The sequence below is a fragment of the Pieris rapae genome, chromosome Z (genome assembly GCF_905147795.1).
Source record: "Pieris rapae chromosome Z, ilPieRapa1.1, whole genome shotgun sequence".
Lineage (NCBI taxonomy): Eukaryota > Metazoa > Arthropoda > Insecta > Lepidoptera > Pieridae > Pieris > Pieris rapae.
The window spans coordinates 3506841-3528144 of NC_059534.1; the positions used below are offsets into that span (position 1 = coordinate 3506841).

General features: G+C 32.6%; 1 protein-coding gene and 1 long non-coding RNA gene across 2 annotated transcripts in view; one reads left to right on the forward strand and one right to left on the reverse strand.

Moving 5' to 3' along the window:
- Positions 1–21304, forward strand: part of LOC111003351 (potassium voltage-gated channel protein Shaker) — a 194914-nt gene that overhangs the window by 70574 nt on the left and 103036 nt on the right. The window lies entirely within an intron of this gene.
- Positions 514–2314, reverse strand: LOC123690542. Its single transcript, XR_006751168.1, has 2 exons — positions 1952–2314; positions 514–1190 (listed from the first exon to the last, which is right to left on the reverse strand). It is a non-coding gene; the product is annotated as an uncharacterized LOC123690542 (long non-coding RNA).

Consider the following 21304-nt stretch of genomic DNA (forward strand, 5'->3'; position numbering starts at 1 on the left):
AGTTTTTAGTTAAATTCAGACTTTGAGCATCAGATTCCCTGATTAAACTACAGTCACTGCCGAAATCAATAAATGCAGTTAAAGACTTATCGTTTACCTTAACCGTTTTGTAAAATTTGTCGCTGTTGTTATTGAGCGTAGATATAGTTAAAGTTTTTCTATCCTGGTTATCCGTTTGTTTAGGCTCATTTCGCAAGATCAACGGCTCTAGTTTACAATTATCGCTGTTGTGGCCTACCCGATGGCATTTTACACATTTCGTAAGAGGTTTAGGGCATCGAAGGTAAGGGTGTCCCTTTGAGCGGCAATTGAAACAAGTTAACAAACTTTCGCCTGAGGATGATGCAGTGTTACCCGTTCGAACTATCGTATTATCGCTACGTTTCCTATTGAATGTTTTGTTTTCTAACATAGGACGTTGGGAGCTTAGAAAATTCAACAAGTCTTCCGGTTCGCTACAAGTCAGTGCCTGTGCACTGCTTCTAATAGATGTATCTAGTATTCCGTGGATAATACAATCGACGGCCTTTTTGCCTCTTATTTCACATCTGTTCAACAACGTTAACTTATCGTAGAAGTACTCACGTAAACTTTCGTTACTACGAGTACTGCGAGATAACATTTCTTCGTGAAGCCGACCATAATTTTTCTCATTTGGGAAAGCTCTTGTAAGTTTGTCCTACCACTCTGACCAATTGAAAACAACGCTAGGAAGGGCTTCGAACCACTTCTTTGCCAAGCCAGACAGTTTCTGCAGAGCAAAATGTATGGTCTGCTTCTCGTCCCATTCATAGATTAAAGCACATTCATTTACTTTCCTAACCCAACAGTCGATATTCTGAGTTTTACTTGACGGATCAATTCTGGTATTACATTATTGAGAAGATTATTATTTAAATTACTTGTCTTGCACTTATGCCCTTGAAGGGTATTAAATATATCCAGTACCTGTTCAGTAGACCAACTACCTTTTTCCTTGGATCGTCTCTTACTTGCACACCGTGAACTACGGGGTGACTCACTGTTGGAGGAGGAGGAGCTGGAAGACTCTTTGCGTTTCTTCTTTGATCGCTTTTTGCCTCTCTTAGACTTAGCTGCTGCCTTGGAGGAAGACCGTGAACGCTTTCTCTGAAATTCATCATTACGAGAAGGCGAGCCTTCGGGAGTCATCGCTTCATCAGTATCCATACCTCAAAAATAAAATATCATTTTATTAAGTTAGTATATCAATTCATTGCCTAGACGTACTAAAACTATAAAGATATATGTTTTTTTTTTAAACATTTCAAAATTAAGTATTTAAAGAAATAAACTTCATTTATTTGAAATTAATCCTTGACTGAAAACAAAATACAATAATGATTTCGTTAACGTTGACACGCTCTAAGGGATACATTTTATAGGCATACTTAGCTTCTTATTTTTTTAGTTTTGCTTCTTCTAGGTACACATGACCTCTACTCTAACTTACTACACGCTCACAGATCAGGAGGCATACATAGCCTCGAGTATCTAAAGCACACTTGGCTTCCTATTGTAGGCACACATAACCTCTAACGACTGAGCACACATGGCTCGATAGGCATACATAGCCTCTAGCAGCTGAAGCACACTTGGCTTCCTATTGTAGGCACACATAACCTCTAACGACTAAGCACACATGGCTCGGTAGGCATACATAGCCTCTAGTATCTGAAGCACACTTGGCTTTCTATTGTAGGCACACATAACCTCTAACGACTAAGCACACATGGCTCGGTAGGCATACATAGCCTCTAGTAGCTAAAGCACACTTGGCTTCCTATTGTAGGCACACATAACCTCTAACTACTAAGCACACATGGCTCGATAGGCATACATAGCCTCTAGCAGCTGAAGCACACGTGGGGCGTTCGATTTCTAATCATTTATAGAAATAACCTTAATAGTCGTATAAAACACTTGTACGCACCTTAGATTGGGTCTTGTCCCGCTTCTGAAATGCGATGAATTCTCTCTATTCGATTCTCGGTGTATAATAATAAACGCCTGCTTTGTTACAACAATAACTAAGTATATTTCCAACACTTCTTATCCTTAAACAACCACACAGCTTACAATTTAACGTCCGTCTTGGTCAAGCGGATCGGTCCGAATGCCCCCCGCTTCTTTTTGATCGTCTCAAGACGACTCGTCATTTTGTTCGTGAATGTTGGTATCGAGTCAATCGACTTACTTACATCGAGTAAAACATATTTAACAAATACAATCATCAAATAATCTATACTCTAAATTATAAATAATAATTTTAAGCATAATAAAATTGTAAAATAATAATAAGTTATCATAAATTCATTACACTATAAATTAATAAAGTCAATTATTCCATATTTTTGATAATACACAATTTACATTTTTCGCATTACGAGCACTACGCGGTCATAACTTCCGGACTTACACACAGAATACGCTTACTCAATCATATACAGCATAAAAAAAATATTTACTGTCCTTTATCAAACATACCTATATGCTGTGCACATGCACTTGTTTGTCCTTTTACGAAATAAATGACGTAGTTCTGGTGACAAAGAAGAGAACACACTTCAGCGAGCGACTGTCAACTGGTTGACACCAGTTAAATATACAGATTTGACGTTTTACCTTAGCACAGAGCGCATACATATTTATACGGCAATATATGCACTTTGTGCCCGGGCAAAACGTTAGTCTGAAGAACCACCTTAACATGAAGCTTATTAATTAATAGTAATTGATTGGAATATGTATTATCTTAATTACTTTCGGTAATGCTTACTTTTAATGTAATGTAGGAACATAATTTTGTGTAATTCTTGCGAGCTAACTATTCCTGTAAATACGGAAACTTTTTATATAATTTAATATGAATTACGATTGTGACCATAATAATATGTTTTTACCGTAACGTCTACTACATTATTCTGTAAGTTCTGTGGTATTTATCGCCTTAATGCAACTTATGTAACCCAACTTTAGTTAAGTTACATATGTATAAATACTTTTTAGTAGCGTAAATGAAATGTGAACAATAATCGCCTACTTGAAGCCAATATTGAGTCGTTTTGCTTTTCAATACTCATAAATTATATTTTAGTCTTTAGTCAAAAATTATATTTTAGTTCAACCCTGATTTTTTAAAACACTTTAAGCTTTATGTCACATCCAAAGGTTTAAACCTTGCTTGATACTTCATTACTTGAGTATATTTTATAGTGTTTTATAGTGATCACCAATATTAAAAATAATGCGAAAAAGGAATAGTACCTAGTAAAAAATAGGGCGGGTTTTGGTTTTGGGTTTTATCTTCATCGGATAATAGCATCGGATTCAGATGTATCAAAGGAAAAATACTTAAAGCAATAATGTGTCCTTCAAATTTGTATATATTTTTTTTAATATTTACGAGCCTTTAAAAATTTTTATGTGATCCATATTTTGCATATAAACAAATCAGCAGTATGGTTTACCAAATACAATTCATGTAATATTCTTAGATATTATTATATATATATGATATATATATATTGAGATGTTTAATTTGTATACCATTTAGTTTTAAGTTTTTCTGTGTAGATACTTATATTTAATTTGAACGAGATAATTATGGTATGTGTAATAAATATGAATATATAAAAAATAAATTTTATAATAATATTATATTAAAACCGCCCATGATCAGTAGTAAACACATTATCAGATCAGTAACAAACAGCTAATACGAAGGTCAGACATTCATTTGTGGTAAGTAATTCACTTCTATAGTATTCTAGATATTCATATTTTACCTATAGAATGGTGACATAGGTAATAAAAAAAATTCTAAGACAAGAATAAATTCTAGAGAATGTGATTCATAAGTTCGTATACAATGACCGTTTTAAACCTAAAAAGTATTTTTAGAGTCTAATGCTTTAATGAGAATAAAGCCAAACATTTCCCACATTCTTTTTACAATATTCAGTTAACATTTAAAATATTATTCTTTCTCCATACTTCTCATGGTCGTAACTTCCGCACTTACACACAATATCCGTTATGACTCAATCATAATATACAACAGGAATAGTTTATACTTTACGTAAACCGTTTGCCAGCGCTTGATCGTCCTTTAAAAAAATAAATCACTTAGTGCAGGCGAGGATGAAGTAAAAACACTTCAGCGAGCGACTGTCAACTGGTTGACACAAGTTAAATATGAACACAGATTTGCCGTTTTACTTAAGCACAGAGTGCATGCTGTTTATACGCAAGCTCACTGAACTTAAGCATCACGTTAGTCTGAAGAACCATCTGAACAGGAAGCTTATTTATAAATAGATAAGATGATATAACCACTACCATATATATTTTCTAAGGTACTATCGTTAATGCCAGTGTTTACTTTGACTGGAGTGTAAGAACAAAAAATCGCGGGGTTCTTGCATGCGAACAATTCCGGTAGTAATTTTGCAAGTTGTGCGTACAGTAGACAATGTCCGCGATAATCGTTTCTCCCGCCAGCTGTGAAGTTCGCGCTGTAGTAAGATTTTGTGTGCAAAAGGACACATTGTTACGGGTGTTGAGACGTGGATATCCTACGTCAATCCAGAAACAAGACAGCAATCAATGAAATAGCGCCACTCAACTTCGCCAAAACCAAAAAAAATTAAACATTTAAGCTTTTAAAAGGACAAGGAACTTCAGAATGCCGTTGAAAACTGGTTCGACTCGTGTACGGAGTTGGTTTAATTTTTTTTTTTTTGGTGAAGCTGAGTGGCGCCGTTGCATTGCATTTTGTATACTATAACATAAGACAGTCAATAATTCCATATATTTTTTTTATTACACAATTTACAAATAAATTTTTTTTTCATAATACTCGAAGTCGTAACTTCCGTATTTACACACCAAATGCTTACACTCAATCATATACTATATGGAATTTTTTTTCTGTCCTTTATCAAACATACGTAATATCTTTGACTTCTTGTGAACAACTATTTTATAAATTTTGTAAACCGCTTACATGCACTTGATTGTCCTTTTACCAAATAAATGACGTAATCCTGGTGACAAAGAAGAAAATACCATTCATCGAGCGACTGTCAACTGGTTTACACAAGTTAAATAAGTACACAGATTTGCCGTTTTACGTAAGCGCAAAGTGCATGCTGTTTTTACGCAAGCATATTGAACTTAAGCATAACGTTAGTCTGATGAACCATCTCAACAGGAAGCCTATTTATTAATAAATTATATATGTAAAACTAAGTTACGATCAAACTATGCTTTTTATAATAATACTATATTACAACCGCCTATGATCAGTAGTATACACACTCTTCTATTAATTTGTTAGTTAGTTAATGTCCAATAACCCCTAGGTGGGTCAGAGGGCGTCCACAGCGAGTCTCCATCGCGTTCGGTCTCACCTCGCTCCAAGTCTTACCAGCTCTCTTTGCCTCGTCCGCTACTGTACGGCGCCAGGTTTGCTTGGGACGGCCACGCTTTCGCTTTCCTTGCGGATTCCAATCAAGCACCTGCTTGGGAATATGATTGGGATCCCTTCGAAGTGGATGGCCTATCCAATTCCACTTGCGCCTCTCAATCTGCTGACTGATGGGGGTTTTTGTGTGTGTTTTGACTGGCTGCCGAGAAACCCCGATCAGTCAGCAGAATGGTGATATAGGTAATTCAAAAAATTTTTTACAACGAGATTGAGATCGTGCTTTAAAAGTTTGTATACCACGAAAAGTCCCCTTTCAAAACGTACAAAGTATTTGGAAAGTCTAATGCTTTTATAAGAATAAAGCAAAATATTTCCCATACTTTTTACACCATACAATTTACATTTATAATATTATTTTTTCTATATTACTCGTGGTCGGATCTTCCGAACTTACACACAATATCTGATATGACATTTTTTATATGATGTAATATTTTATACTTTACGCAATCTCTTGTATTTCTCCTTAACAAATAAATGACGTAGTGCTGGCGACGAAGAAGTAAAAAGCACTTCATCGAGCGACTGTCAACTGGTTGACACAAGTTAAATATATACACAGATTTGCCGTTTTACTTAAGCGCAACCTGCATGCTGTTTAAACGCAAGCATACTGAACTTAAGCATAACGTTAGTCTGAAGAACCATCTCAACAGGAAGCTTACATATTTATTAATAAATAATATGATATTTAACCAATATAACATGTATTTTCTGAGGTACTTTCGTTAATGCCATTGTTTACTTTGACTGGAATGTAGGAACATAAAATCGTGGAATTGTTGCGTGCGAACTATGCCTGTAAATATGAAACATTTTTATATAACTTAATTGATTAATTTTTAAGATGTAAAATTTGTACACCATTTATGTTTTAATTTTTTTTATGTAGAAACTTATATTTATTTAAATAGACAAAGCTATTGTATGTGTAATTTTTAAATAATCTACATATCTACTATATATTATATTATATTATATTATATTATATTATATTATATTATATTATATTATATTATATTATATTATATTATATTATATTATATTATATTATATTATATTATATTATATTATATTATATTATATTATATTATATTATATTATATTATACTAGAATCTCCTGTGATCAGTAGTATATATAAGCTACTTACAAACAGCAAATATTCATTTGTGGTAAGTAATTTACTTATATTATAGCAGACTGACTATTCATACTTTTACACCAACTACAAGAATGGTATTATATTTATATTATTAATCGTTATTTCCGCAATTACACACAGAATACGCCTACTCAATCATATATAGCATAAAAAAAATAATTTACTGTCCTTTATCAAACATACCTATATGCTGTGCACATGCACTTGTTTGTCCTTTTACGAAATAAATGACGTAGTTCTGGCGACAAAGAAGAAAACACACTTCAGCGAGCGACTGTCAACTGGTTGACACCAGTTAAATATACAGATTTGACGTTTTACCTTAGCACAGAGCGCATACATATTTATACGGCAATATATGCACTTTGTGCCCGGGCAAAACGTTAGTCTGAAGAACCACCTTAACATGAAGCTTATTAATTAATAGAATTGATTGGAATATGTATTATCTTAAAAAGTATCTTAAATATTTAATTTGAATGAGATAATTATTGTATGTGTAAAACAACGTAGTACCTTTAAATAAACTATGCCTTTTATAATAATATTATATTACAACCGCCTATGATAAGTTGTATAAATAATACTAATAAACAGCGAATACGAAGGAATTTCTAAGGTTATTAAAAAATTACTAGCACAAGAGTGAGTTAAAGAAAATAAAATTTATCTACAAAATCGTATACAATGAAATGTCCCCTTTCAAAGGTGCAAAGTATTCGTAAAGTCATTGGCTTATATAATAAGAACAAAGCCAAAGATTTCTTAAATTTTTTTATAATATACAATTTACAATTATTATTATTTTATACATATTACTCGTAGGTGTAACTTCCGCAGTTATACACAATATCCGGTATAACTCTATTAATTAATAATTGTGTAAAAAGATATTATAAAAAGACAAAAAAAAGTATTATATGCAGCATGATTTTTTATTTACTGACGTTTATCAAACATATTATACCTCAGACATACTGTGGAGTACAATTTTTTTATACTTTATGTAGACCTATATGTTTAAATGACGTGATGACGGTGACGAAGAAAAGAAAAACACATCAGCGAGCGACTGTCAATTGGTTAACACCAGTTAAGTATACAGATTTGACGTTTTACCCTAGCACAGAGCTCATACTGTTTATACATATATGCACTTTGATCCCGGGCAAAACGTTAGTCTGAAGAACCACCTAAACATGAAGCTTATTAATTAATAAAATTGAATCTAATATGTATTATCTTAAATCGTTAATGCCAGTGATTACTTTGACTGTAATGTAGAAACCTAATATCGTGTAATTCTTGCCAGTGAACTATGCATGTGAAGTATTTATGAATAGCGTTTCGTATGAGAGTCTTTGCCATGAAATTTGTTTTTTTGGCTTAAATGTTAAAGTTTAGTTTATGTGAAGTATTTAATATAAATGCCGAATATTAAGGTCACTCCTTAATAATGTGCTTTTACCGTAACGTCTTCCATGTTAGTCTTTTAGTTCTTTAGTATTTATCGCCGTAAAGCGACTCCTGTAACCCAACTTTAGTTAAGTTACATTTGTATAAATATTTTATGGAATTAGAAGCGGGAACGAAATGTAAATAATCATCGCCTACTTGACACCAATATTGAGCCCTTTTGCTTTTCGACTCTCATAAATTTTGAAACTCACATAAGCTTTATGTCACATAGATTTTAAACACATTGTGCTTGATAATTAATTCATTACTTCAGTATATTTTTTAGTGTTTCATAGCCATTACCAATATTAAAATGAATGCGAAAATGGAAAAGTACCTAGTAAAAAATAGGGCGGGTTTTGGGTTTGGACTATTTTTGTATTGTCGAAATCAAAGGTCCGCTTTATCTTCATCGGGTAATAGCGCCGGATTCAGATGTATCAAAGGAAAAATTATTAAAGCAAAAATGTGTCCTTTAAATTTGTATATATTTTTTTAATATTTACGATCCTTTAAAATTAATATGTGATCTATGTTTTGCATAAAAACAAATTGTCATCAGAATGGTCTAAGGTTTACCAAATACAATTATTCATGTGATCGTCTTTGTTAATGCGAAACTGAGATGTTTAGTTTGTACATTATTTACTTTTATGTTTTTTGGTGTAGATATAAATATTTAATTTGAATTAGATAATTATTGTATGTAAAAACAACGTACCTAGTAGCTTTTAAATAAACTGTGCTTCTTATAATAGTATTATATTACAACCGCCTATGATGGCGCACATATATATAGATATTTACACAAAAAGATATTATAAAAAGACAAAAAAAATTATTATATGCAGCATGAATTTTTTATTTACTGACCTTTATCAAACAAAATTATCTCAGATATACTGTGTATGAGTACAATTATTTTATACTTTATGTAGACCTGTATGTATAAATGACGTGACGACGGTGACGAAGAAAAGAAAAACACATCAGCGAGCGACTATCAACTGGTTGGCACCAGTTAAATATGTATGCAGAATTGACGTTTTACTTTAGCGCAGAGTGCATGCTATTTATACGCAAGCTCACTGAGCTTAGGCAAAACGTTAGTCTGTAGAACTATCACAACGGGAAGCTTATTTATTAATAAATTACATTTATATACCCATTAAAATATGTATTGTCTAAAGTACTTTCGTAAATGCCAGTGTTTACTATAAATGTAGCGTAAGAACAAAAAACTGTGGAATTCTTGCGTGCGAACTATGCCTGTGCAGTATTTATATGAATAGCATTTCGTATGAGAGTCTTTGCCATGAAAATTTGCTTTTTTGGCTTAAATGTCAAAGTTTCGAAGATTATTAAATAATTAGTATAACTAATCGACTACAACTATAATTGAAAGGGCAAAGATAACACCTATCTTTTAGATTGAGTTATTTGTTCGGATCATTCAGAAACTAGATGCTTTTATCAGTTGATGAGCCAAAATACCTTCAAATGCTGTTGAATAACAATCTCTCTTTAAAAGAACATTTTTCTTGAAGTCTCCCTTTACATTATAAATACACATGAAACATGATGCCATTGACAAGTGTCTTTAAAATTATTTCATAAAAATGCCAAATTCAAAGCAACGTTAAACAGTTCCTCAAGAAACTCATAGTTCATTCTTATTGCTACTAAACCCCGACCCTACTTGACATATAAGAACATAAGCACTGGCTAAGAGCCAGGATTCGCTTCTATTGCACATGCATCTGTCGGCGTAAGCAATTAATATGTCCGGAGAACATTCACTAGATTAAACATCTTAATGTTTTTGCCACTCGTCATCCTGTGAATGAAATAAAAATAAAGAAAGTAGTGCGGTGAGCCTGTTGTTCATTCAACACCGACTAAATAATCACTACCGATATACTACTACTACTACTACGATACTTATAAAAGATAGGACTGACGCTTTTTGAAAAAAATTAATTACCACGTTACTTTTGAATATAGATGGTCGTGATGAATATAAAAAAAATGTAGAACTGTGCATTTGTCATGTAAACATTAGTACCTTAATCATCATCGTACGATCGCTCCCAATTAGGACGCCGCATAATCATAACTTATCATTTTATAAAAATTAAAATATTTTTTATTCAAGTGGAATAAAATGAAAACAAACTAAAAACGATGTATGTTGATAGGAAATTAAAAGATTGACAAGTAAATGAATCAATTATTTTTATATTACAAACTGCAAGTAGGCCACGGCCTTAATTAAGATAAGTGTTGTTTAAGATAATGTTGATTAAAACTAAAGCTAAATTTCAGTGAAAGAGCAACGCGGTTGTCTTAAATTTAGCTGCATATTCAGGGTAACTGAAATCTAGTTATTTATCTAGAAAGCTTATTTCACTGAGATTGAGCATCTATCACTTGATCTCTTTACACTACCTATCTTTTAATTTTACCTTTGTTTTGTAATTTCACAGAAATTTTTTATTTAGATTTTTTTAAATTAATTTTGCGCGCCATGCCATGTTTCCTATATTGATTTCTATGATTTTTTTATTTAGTTTTGTTAAAATTACGTCTTTGGATTCCTCTGTAAAAGTACAACTATTTCATGCTATAAACATATAAAATACCTTTATTACACCGATTGCATGCACTTTTATATCCTTTTCACATTTAAATGACGTAATTCTGGTGACTCCTAGAGGAAGATAGCTGAACTACACTAAGTCAAGAAGATGAAAACGCTTCAGCAAGTGACTGTCAACTGGTTGAACGCCTTTAACAGAGACCCAACATTTTTCGTTAGGTTATATACAGGTTTGAGGTTTTAACTTAGCACAATGTGCCTGCTGTCATATCCAAGCTCAATGAGCGAAGTTAAAACGTCAGGCTGTAGCACCATCCCGGCAGGAAGATTACTTACTAATACATTATTTTGTTATCAAATAGGCAATGAAACATTTTTTAAATATTGTATTGAATAAAGTTAATAAACAAATTCCGCGAATACACACAACACTACTGATATTCGAGTTTTAAAACACTGATGTTGCGTGCTTTATGTAGCAGGACCTGGATGACCGAGCTTAGCTCGGTATTTTTTTTTATAAATCGTGTTTTTTGGAAATTTTATTTCAGTACGAATTACATACTAATATAATTATGAAATATGAATATCATTATCGAATAAAGATTCATCAAGTTTTTATTTGACTGACATCTTTAAACGAGCAATTCTATGTTTAAGTTGATAAAACACAAATAAAATGACATTTTCTAGAAATGATTCCTAGCTAAATCGATTCATCGCCCTCGAAACCCTCTGTATACCAAATTTCATGAAAATCGTTGGAGCCGATTCCGAGATTCCAATTATATACATATATACAAGAATTGCTCGTTTAAAGAAATAAGATTACGTTTGCGTAAAAAAAAATTAAATTCAAAATACCTGTAGCGTTTGAAAGAAACGACAGTCTCCTCCTTCAAAAGATGGAAATGCACTCACCAAGATTAAGCGCCCTGTAGGCTCCTTTTCCACTTTATTCTAGATAAAAAAATTAATTGTAAGTAATCCTTAAACCAACAACTAAAGAAATAACAAAGGATTTTAATTCTATTTTAAAATCATGATATTTTGCTTTATCATACGGGAGTAAATTCCATTAAGTGCACCGCGGGTTTGAGAATAGCGCTCTTAAGCACTGGCATTGTTCAACAAAGGAAAATAACTATGCTTATATTCAAATAGATGTTTAAGTAATAATTTAAAAAGCTCTCTAGTTGTCGTTATAAGTATATTAGCTTTAGTAATTCATTATTTAGCAGGACTTCAGCGTGCGACTCTCATACCTGAGGTCGTAGGTTCGATCCCTGACTGTGCACCAATGGACTTTCTTTATATGTGCGCATTTAACATTTGCTCGAACGGTGAAGGAAAACATCGTGAGGAAACCGACATCTCTCACCGACCCAAAAAGTCGACGACAAGCACTGGAGGCTGATCACCTTCTTGCCTATAAGATAAAAAAATATCATGAAACAGATTCAAAAATCTGAGGCCAAGACTTACAGAGGTTGTAGCGCCACTGATTTATTTAATTCGTTAGTATAATATTTTTTTAATAATAGGGAACATTGTATATGGTTTTTGGACCACGGAACATTGAGATCAGTTGATAAATTTATTAATTTTGTTGTTAAAAAAATGTTAATAAACGTTAACAAAGGTCGTTACATTAGAAGTCATCAAAAATTCAGAGCCTTTATGTTTTGAATGCAAAGAATTGACAAGCGTTTCTTATATATCTTTTAAAACGTATAAAGAACTAACGTTTCACGAGTTTTAAAGTTTACGTATTGTGGAGTATTTTAAATGCATCGTTATTCATCCATACCAAAAATATTTTAGTAATTTAAATGAATAATATATATATAAGAAGTTGAATGATCAACAGTACCCTTCTAATGGTTAAATAATAATTTAATTACTGAAAGTTTATTCGAGACAAAATAAAAAAAATGTTAAAATGTTTAATCTTTGGACATAAATATCCATCTTTTGACGTTAAACGGACAGCAGATGGCAGATATTTTGATCAAACAATTAGAACAGAATTTTGAATTACATGAATCTTACGTTGAATGTAGATGAGATTCACGAGGATATACGAGAACTGGATAAGTCATGAATTCCGCCAAAAATAATGTAGCGCTGCCGTTTAAAATATTTTCGATAAAATGATAAAAATATAATGAACATTTCAATAGTAAATGTTCTAAAAACACCAGTGCGCTGCGTTGGTACAGCGAAACAAAGTAAGCTTGGCTTGCGCAACTAAAGAACGTGTGGTTTTAACTTGTCTTTAATTTCCTTTTTGCCACTTGCGTAAACACCGTGTTCGCTGCTCATCATTTCGTTTAGGTAATCCGCATTCATTGGGCATGTCTGGAAATCTAGTTCGTGATATTTAAATAACTAGGTTTGCATTATACCATTCTATTACGAGTAGTATGTACTATATTAATGTTAAAGCTTAGTACCCCACTGTCAAAGTATAAAATTGTATGGTCGCTTGGTCGTGTTATTCCCAGAGGTTTTTTTTTAATGTAACCAATTTTATAAATTTTTTAGAGTATTACCCCCATTTGTTTACAGGTGTAAATTTAATGACGTGGAATAAGTGATACCATCATGACCTTATGTTGAAAAATAAACGTATTTTATAGTATTTTCAACACGTGTCACCATATAATACATAAGTATTTGATAATAACACAATGTTTTCAACGCAGTAAATTTCTCCCTCATCTTAAATCTCCTAAAAATCTTCTTTTGATATTATGTTAACTATGTGATATATTCTATACTAAACAAAAAAAATTAAAGTTACATCTCATCCAGTCAAACTAATTCAGTGATTGTACGACAGACTGTAGGTTTCGCCCGCAGTAGCAATGCACCAAATGCGGAAAAACTAGGGTTGCGAGTGAATAATACTGTGAATTGGAATTAAAAACAGTGGAAATATCACTGCTTTTTCTGTTTTTGTTTTGATATGACATGGCTAGTTTTAGTTCCATTTTTATAAAAGCTTTGTAGTTATAAATAATTCGGTGTCGATTAATTGGAACTTTCCAGCTATTAAATACAATATAATAATATGATAACTATACGAATAACATTAAAAAAGTAGGGTTTCACTTTTGACATATTCGTAGGTTTATTTTTATTCATAACCCAGACATTAATCGATATTTCAATCTACCTGCTGAAATATTTGCTCATTTAGTAAAGAATAATAACGTTTAAACACTTATCATCTCAAAAATCGGCGTGTGTTAAAACAGCGGGCGGGGTAGAATGACGACGTGACGCTGGCGGGACGTGAGCAGTTATAATGTAGTACTACTAATAATAATTTTATTAATGTGGGACATGTCACACAGAGCCGTCGCGCCCTGCGCGACGTCAACGGTCGCGTCCCGTCGCCGCCCGCCCGACGGTAATACAACAAAAGTATGGCGGGACGGGGCGCGAACGGGGCGTGAGCCCGACCCAACTCGTAGCGTTATGTGGGTATTCCTTGAAGTAGTCAAAGAGACAGCTGGGCTTTTTTGTATGACTTGGGAGCTTAAAATCAGCTATACCCCGAGACTGATTTGACTTCCCCCAGAAATCCCTTGCCTGATGCCTTCAAATACAAAAAAAGAAATAATACTTGTGTAGTGTTATTACTAAGTTTTCATGTCATTTTAGAATTTGTATTTAATTAAAATCACTTAGTTCTTTGACCGTTCAAACGATATATATATGTAACGACTACAATATTGTGATCTATGAAACTTAGGGCTAATAGGTGTGTAAAACTGAAAATGTTTATAACTGGCCAGTTAGAAGCATTTCTTATAAAAACTTTTTCTAAATTTTAGTTTTAGAACTCTTTGGTAACCCAATGTTGTATATTGCATTCATTTGTCATTTGTTTTTGTGAATTGGTGGCAAATCTAAATCTCATGTTACACGTGAAAATGATCCTAACGCGAGAAAATTTTCGGTCAATGATTTATTATGACTTTCGACGGGGCTTACTCAACAACAAGCTATGAAAGGCTGCGATTAGCATTTCTTAATGAAGCCCCATGCCACTCGTGCCACTATTTACAATTGGTTAAATGAGTTTAAGCATGGACGTTGCAATCTCAATGATGTTCCTTTAAGCGACTAGCATAGATAAATTATCAGTGCTGTGCGACACATGATAGAGGAAGATGAGAGAGTGACCTAGCAGCAGATACGGGCAAGCCTAAGCATTGGCATACCAATACTTAGACTTGACTCATAAGTCAAATTCAAAAAATATAACACGCACATTTAGGCGTCAGGAAGCTTTGTACCAGGTGGAGTCCCCATTATTTAACGACCAGAAACACCTTTGCATAGCTGGATATATTGGTATGAACCCGAAACGAAAAGATAATCAGCTCAGTGTTTCCTTTCCAGGATACACTAAAAACTAACTAACTATCTTTTGATACTAAGGTAAAAAAAGTCAAAGAAAAAAGATGATTGATTAATCTTTCGTCATTCGGGAAAGCCCATTTCGAGACTGAAAAATACTGAATGAATGGAAAATTCTGAATGGAGTACAGATACTGTTTGTATCTCTGACTAAGCTAACCTAACCGATTTTCCTTTATTTATTTATTTATTTATTCGGAAACCAAACAGAAACATCCTTACAATAAAACAAAGTCAAAATTAAAACACAAAACAAAAACACTAGATGCATCCACAATAGGTTACATTTATACAAATACATACAAATTACCTTGGTACCAATTACTCAGAAAAAAATCGGACCAATATTAAAAATCTCATATTAAGCCTTATCATTCTTCCGTTTTCTTCGGTTCTCGCAATGTTACAATCTTAGAAAGATGAGGTGCATTTCATTATATCTCTACAAATAAAACCATGGGCATCAACTAGTACAATACAATATGCATTGAAAACTTATATAACGCGCTCGAAAACCACGAATGCCTGCTTCAAAGTCACGTAACCAGAGTAATTCCTCCAACAATTTAACATTGAATGCAACCACGTCACACCACTAAGTGCCATTTTCGTTTGAAATATTTGGATTCGAAAATATATATTTCATTTTTATGAATGTTGTGTGCTTTAAAGGGTTTTACTCTTTGTCTTAGTTTTTGCTGCAAGGTTTCAAATTCACATTTGTGGTTTGTTTGAGGTATGTAACTCAAGATTGAAAAAATAATAAATATATTTTACCTTAAAATTACTGTTAAGGATACTTTACATTAACCAATCTTTAAAAGTTATTTTTGAAACATCTGCTTGGGATCGCTCCCAATTTGCTGTAGCGCATTAGGAGTCCGCAAGTGTAGCTCGAATATGCTTGCAGTTTGGTAGGTAAATCCCTAGATCTTATTCAACAAACTACGAAATTACCGATTTAACAAACGCGTGGTTATCATCCAACCCACGCTTGAGTTTGCCAAAATTTATTGAGTCACTTACAGGCCGCGCAAGGCTTTGGGGTCCTTAATGTTCCAGCCATTTTGGAATCAATAAGCATCGCTACATACGATGGCAAGCGGCCGGATGGGTAGTCATCGAGCTCTGGGATGGTGGGACGGGCTTTGGTATCGGGTGCTACTTTTGTGAACACGTTAGCCTCGTCTCCTCTGTCGGCTCAAACATAAGATTCCTCCAACTTCAATTTTGTTCCCTTGGAGTAGTTAAAGATTTGAGTTAGCGTCTGATAGATAGTAGTAGTGATCTCGGAGCTGGTGGTTCCCTCGCTCAACAAGTATCGCAATAAAGAAATTGCTGTCAGCGTTAAAGGGAGTAACCTTTTTAATTTTGTTTTCAATTTCATCTATTATTTTTTTTATTACTATGTAGTTTTAGAAAATTTAACATACTGTATATATTTTGAATGTGTTGTTGGGGTTTTAATAAATGAGATATATGTTACCTGAATAAATAAAACTTATATGACTTTGTAAATAAATTGTTTACTCCGATAAAAAAGAAACCATGTGCCGATGAAGAGGTGTTCTAAATCACTACATAGTATAAAATAAAGCCGCTTTCTCTCTCTAAATAGGGATTTAGAGACAGCTTTCTCTGTCTCTAAATCCCTATTTAGAGAGAAAAAGCGGCTTTGCTACATAGGGATGTATGTTTAAAATTACGCAATGAATTTTGATGCAGCTTTATAATAGAGTGATTGATGAGAAAGTTTTATATTAGTGGATAAATACGTCGTAATGTCATAAATAATTAATTATTTTCCGCTTTCATTGCAAAAGCAAACTGAACCCTACGAGGTCTATCAAAATCAGGTAATAAATATTGTACCCATTGAAAAGATCTACAGAAAATCCACGATGGTATGTATATGTCTATTGTCTATGTCTTATGGACAGCTCACTAAAACATTTTTTGTCATTTACTTTATACGACAAATAATGGCTAATTTTTGAAGCGATTTTAACCAATACAGCATTAATCCTTATCCAATTCAATACCTTAAATACATTGATAATTTAATAGATCAAATCAATTTATGTTAATAAATGGCAGACAGAAAAATATTCTACGTAAATGTTACTAAACGTTTATTGCCCTGCCTTCTCACTAAATATTTGGTGAAAATCTTGTGTTCGACAATTATTAAATTCTGACTTATCTGAATTGATATGGATTAAAAAATAAGACTAATTAATAATATTACTAATTAATTTATTAGTGCATGTTGGAGTCGATATTTTTTTAAACTACATGATAACCGCATTTTTTTACACAAATGGCTCCACCAAATACAACACAAATGATTTCAGTGCTAAGTTGATATAATCCTTTTAATTATTTTAAACACCCGATATTGATATTGAATTCTGTTTATTACCTAGTTAATTATTGTGACTTTAATTAACTAAGTAATATGGGATTTTAATTTAATACTAAAGAGACCTTTACAAATGAGCAAATCCTATTAGGCAGTTGATTCGTAAGCGAAACTTTGTCTGGCCAGTTAGTGAGTTCGTTTAAAACAATTTTAATTACCGGCTCCTACTCAGATAAATGGTGGAAGTTAAGATTCACTGTTCTAACTCATGTTTAGCAGTTATTACTATCAACTTTTGATCACTAGTTGGATTCTTTTAGGAGTATAATAGTGTGGGGATAGTATCTTTTATATCTAAAGTATATAAAAATTGTTCGAAGGTGGTGATCCCCTAAAACTCTCAAGAAAAACACAATATGATCATTGATTACTTAATAAGAACATTTTTGTCATTTTCACAATAAAACGACGTAGTGCTGGTGACTCCTACAGGAAGATAATGAACTACACTAAGACAAAAACGCTTCAGCGAGCGACTGTCATCTGGTATAACGCTTTCAACAGAGACCCAACATTTCTCTTCAGGTTTACAGGTTTGAGGTTTTAACGTAGCATTTCATTACACCTTCCTATTAGTACTTGCTATATTAACATCAGTCAAGGCCTAGTACATTTAATCCAAAAGTTACTGAGGCCAAGAGTTTGGCGCTACTAGATTTTTATTCTATTTTAAACGAATAAGGTTGATTGGTGATGTCACTTGTTGGTATTAAGTAGGGATTGTGACATTTAAAATTTAATACACCAGATTTGTTATCAAAGAAAATTACATTGCTCACAACAAATCAATCTGTAATACTTTTCTATTACATTATCTATCCATCTCAGCGTAAATGTTCCTTTATCACTAAATCCAAAAAGTATAAAATTGCAGTACATTACAGTTGTATTAATTTGTGTTATAATTAATTAAAATGTATACTCGAGGGGTATGAAGCTTTATTTTTGGAATATCAAGTTAAATTTTTATATGCAATGGAACCTCCATTACAGCGATATCTAAAAATGTAGTCCCATAGATTCCCATTTCATATCGAAGCAAAACATGCAAATTACGAAGCCTACTACTTACTGATGAAGAAGTGAAACGCAATCAGTAAATTAGCACGTCGACATGGGACTTTTCGAAAATCATCGACTTATATCAAAACCGCAGTCAAGAACTAGTCAATAATAAAAGTCATTTGGGCAGGTGGCCAAAACGACGCCGTTGAGCGTTACAACTTCACACTTTATATTGTTATCTATCGCTCAGAAATAGGTCGAACCATCAATACAAATATAGGACAATCTTTTATCAATCTAAACGTCTTTAAAAAAATTTAAACGTTTAATATGTTAAAATTAATATTAAAATCTTTATTATATATTAAATTTCAATATATTAAACAAATAAAAAATATAATTGTAGTTAATTCTTATATACCTAATAGCTAAGCTTAAAATATAATAATTAAAATATCACCTGTCCCGAAGATAGTTGCATTTTGAATAGCTAGACTAATTCTTTGTCCAAGGTAGCTGCCAGCTCTTTGGAAAAAAAAATAATAATAAAATAATTTTGCGTTAATTTTGAAAAGTATTATACAAAATAAACATAAACATATCATGACTACAGATAATAAACTATTTACAGTATTCTAATAATTATTATTAATAAAAATTGAAAAGGTAATATTTTTCGTTAAAGAATTATCAAAAATAAACCAATTCCTACGTTATTAAACTATAACTTATAATAACCGCAATGCTAATAAGGTGCTAATAGAATAAGCGACCAATCCCTCACCTAAATAAATATTAAGGTGTACAAATCAGTGACCATTTGAGTTATTAGCTCATCTCAAAGCCTGCCACGGCGATGTGGTTTGTGGCTTTCGCTGTCAACTGCATACATGCGGCTCTCAATATCCACTCGAGCATATATTGCATATAGTGCGCGCATCTGTAATTAACACTTTCTGTTGTAAATGTTTTATGTTGTCTATGTTTTTAATTGTTAAGCTTTTTCATATAAACTAGTAACTGTGCTGTGTGACGTTCGTATGCAAATTTCTTTAAGAAGCGCAGATCACACACTAAATTAAAAAGGACTAAAATGTATTAAAAAAGAAAGCTAATTGTCTACCGAATTAAAAGCACTTATTTTAGGACAATACCGGTTAAAGCATTTCCAGTATCCTACTAACAGCGTGTTAGTATCTATTACTATAATCGAGGAAATATACTGGCCAGAGGTTATATGTTTTTAAATTATTGTGTTTTTTTATCTACGTACTTTCAGATTCTTACTTTATTTGTAAATTCAATCATAATTTATCAGTGATTATATGGCAGATATTTGCAATTTACCAAGGTATAATATTTACTTCTTCTTTTTCCGACACGTTACAGAAAACAGCTCAGAAAATATTTAAACGACGATATTATATTAGGAATTAGAAGTTATTGGTGCTTAGTGATTGTGTTCAAATAATTAGTTACAGAAGTATCTTAAGGTTTCGTATTTCTATACGAAACCTTAAGACCAATACCAAGATAGGACCCAAGATTTAAATAAAAAGCCTAGTCGAGGTGAAATACAGTTCTTGGCAAAATTTCAATGAAAAATACAACAGTTGAAAATTCACTAAAACCAAATGCGTTTTCGTTACTTGATGAGTTCTACTGTAGGTTCAATATGGGACAAAGCGGCGCCGCACAAGGTCAGCTGGATTATACATATGTAACGTATTGAATATTCACGAAGGTTTACCTTTATGAAAAAAAATCTGTGGTGCTGTGTTGCTTTATAGGCATGTGCCTCAGATCTCTGTGTTACGAGTTCATTTGTCAATCTAATAGGCGAGTAGTTGATCAGCCTACTGTGCCTGACACATAGCGACTTTTTGGGTCTAAGGCGAGCCAGTTTGCTCACGATGTTTTCTTTCTGTCAATCACGTGGACATTTATTACTTATCTCTGATACCTGCATACCTGGCGAAGAAGAAAAAATCAATGCTTTTTCTTCATAATTATTGTGATTCAGTGTGCGACTGTCTGTTCTTCAGTTAAAATAAACGTGTGTGACACCAATTTTCTTCGTACAATTGCTTTCGTTACTTAAATGTCAAGCTCAGAGCGAGCTAAGCTGACTAGCTTAATAATAAAAATGATAAGTGAAATAGTCATAAAGTTTTGTTAATATTACAGGACTTTATATTGAGTAATTTACAAATATAGAAAATATTTATATAGTAAATGTTTTGGTTGTTTATTTTTAGACAGTGACAGCTTAAAGGTTATATTTATTGATTAAAGTAGAAAATTACCAACCAAGCTTGGTAGAAAAACTATAGTTTAAACTAAAAATAAATTGTGTGTCGTTTTAAACCTTTTAAAAACGAAACACAACTATTGTATTGTATTCAGTTATATTTTTTAGCGATACCATACAGTTTATTTATTATGTCATCTTGTTAAAGTTGTGAAGATTGCTTCAAAGATTTAACTCACACAAACTGTTCAACTCTGAAAATTTTCCTTAGCCCCTTATCCCATCCCTTGGGATTTGTTGGTTACCTCAAATCAAAGCAGCGATATAGTAGATACTCTAGGTTTTCATATGTCAATTTCAATTATACGTAGGACTAAAAATGTACAGCTATTTATATATTATATATTATACTCTTGGGTCAAAGGGTTCAACTGCACAGGCGCTATTTAAAGATTTAGTTGGC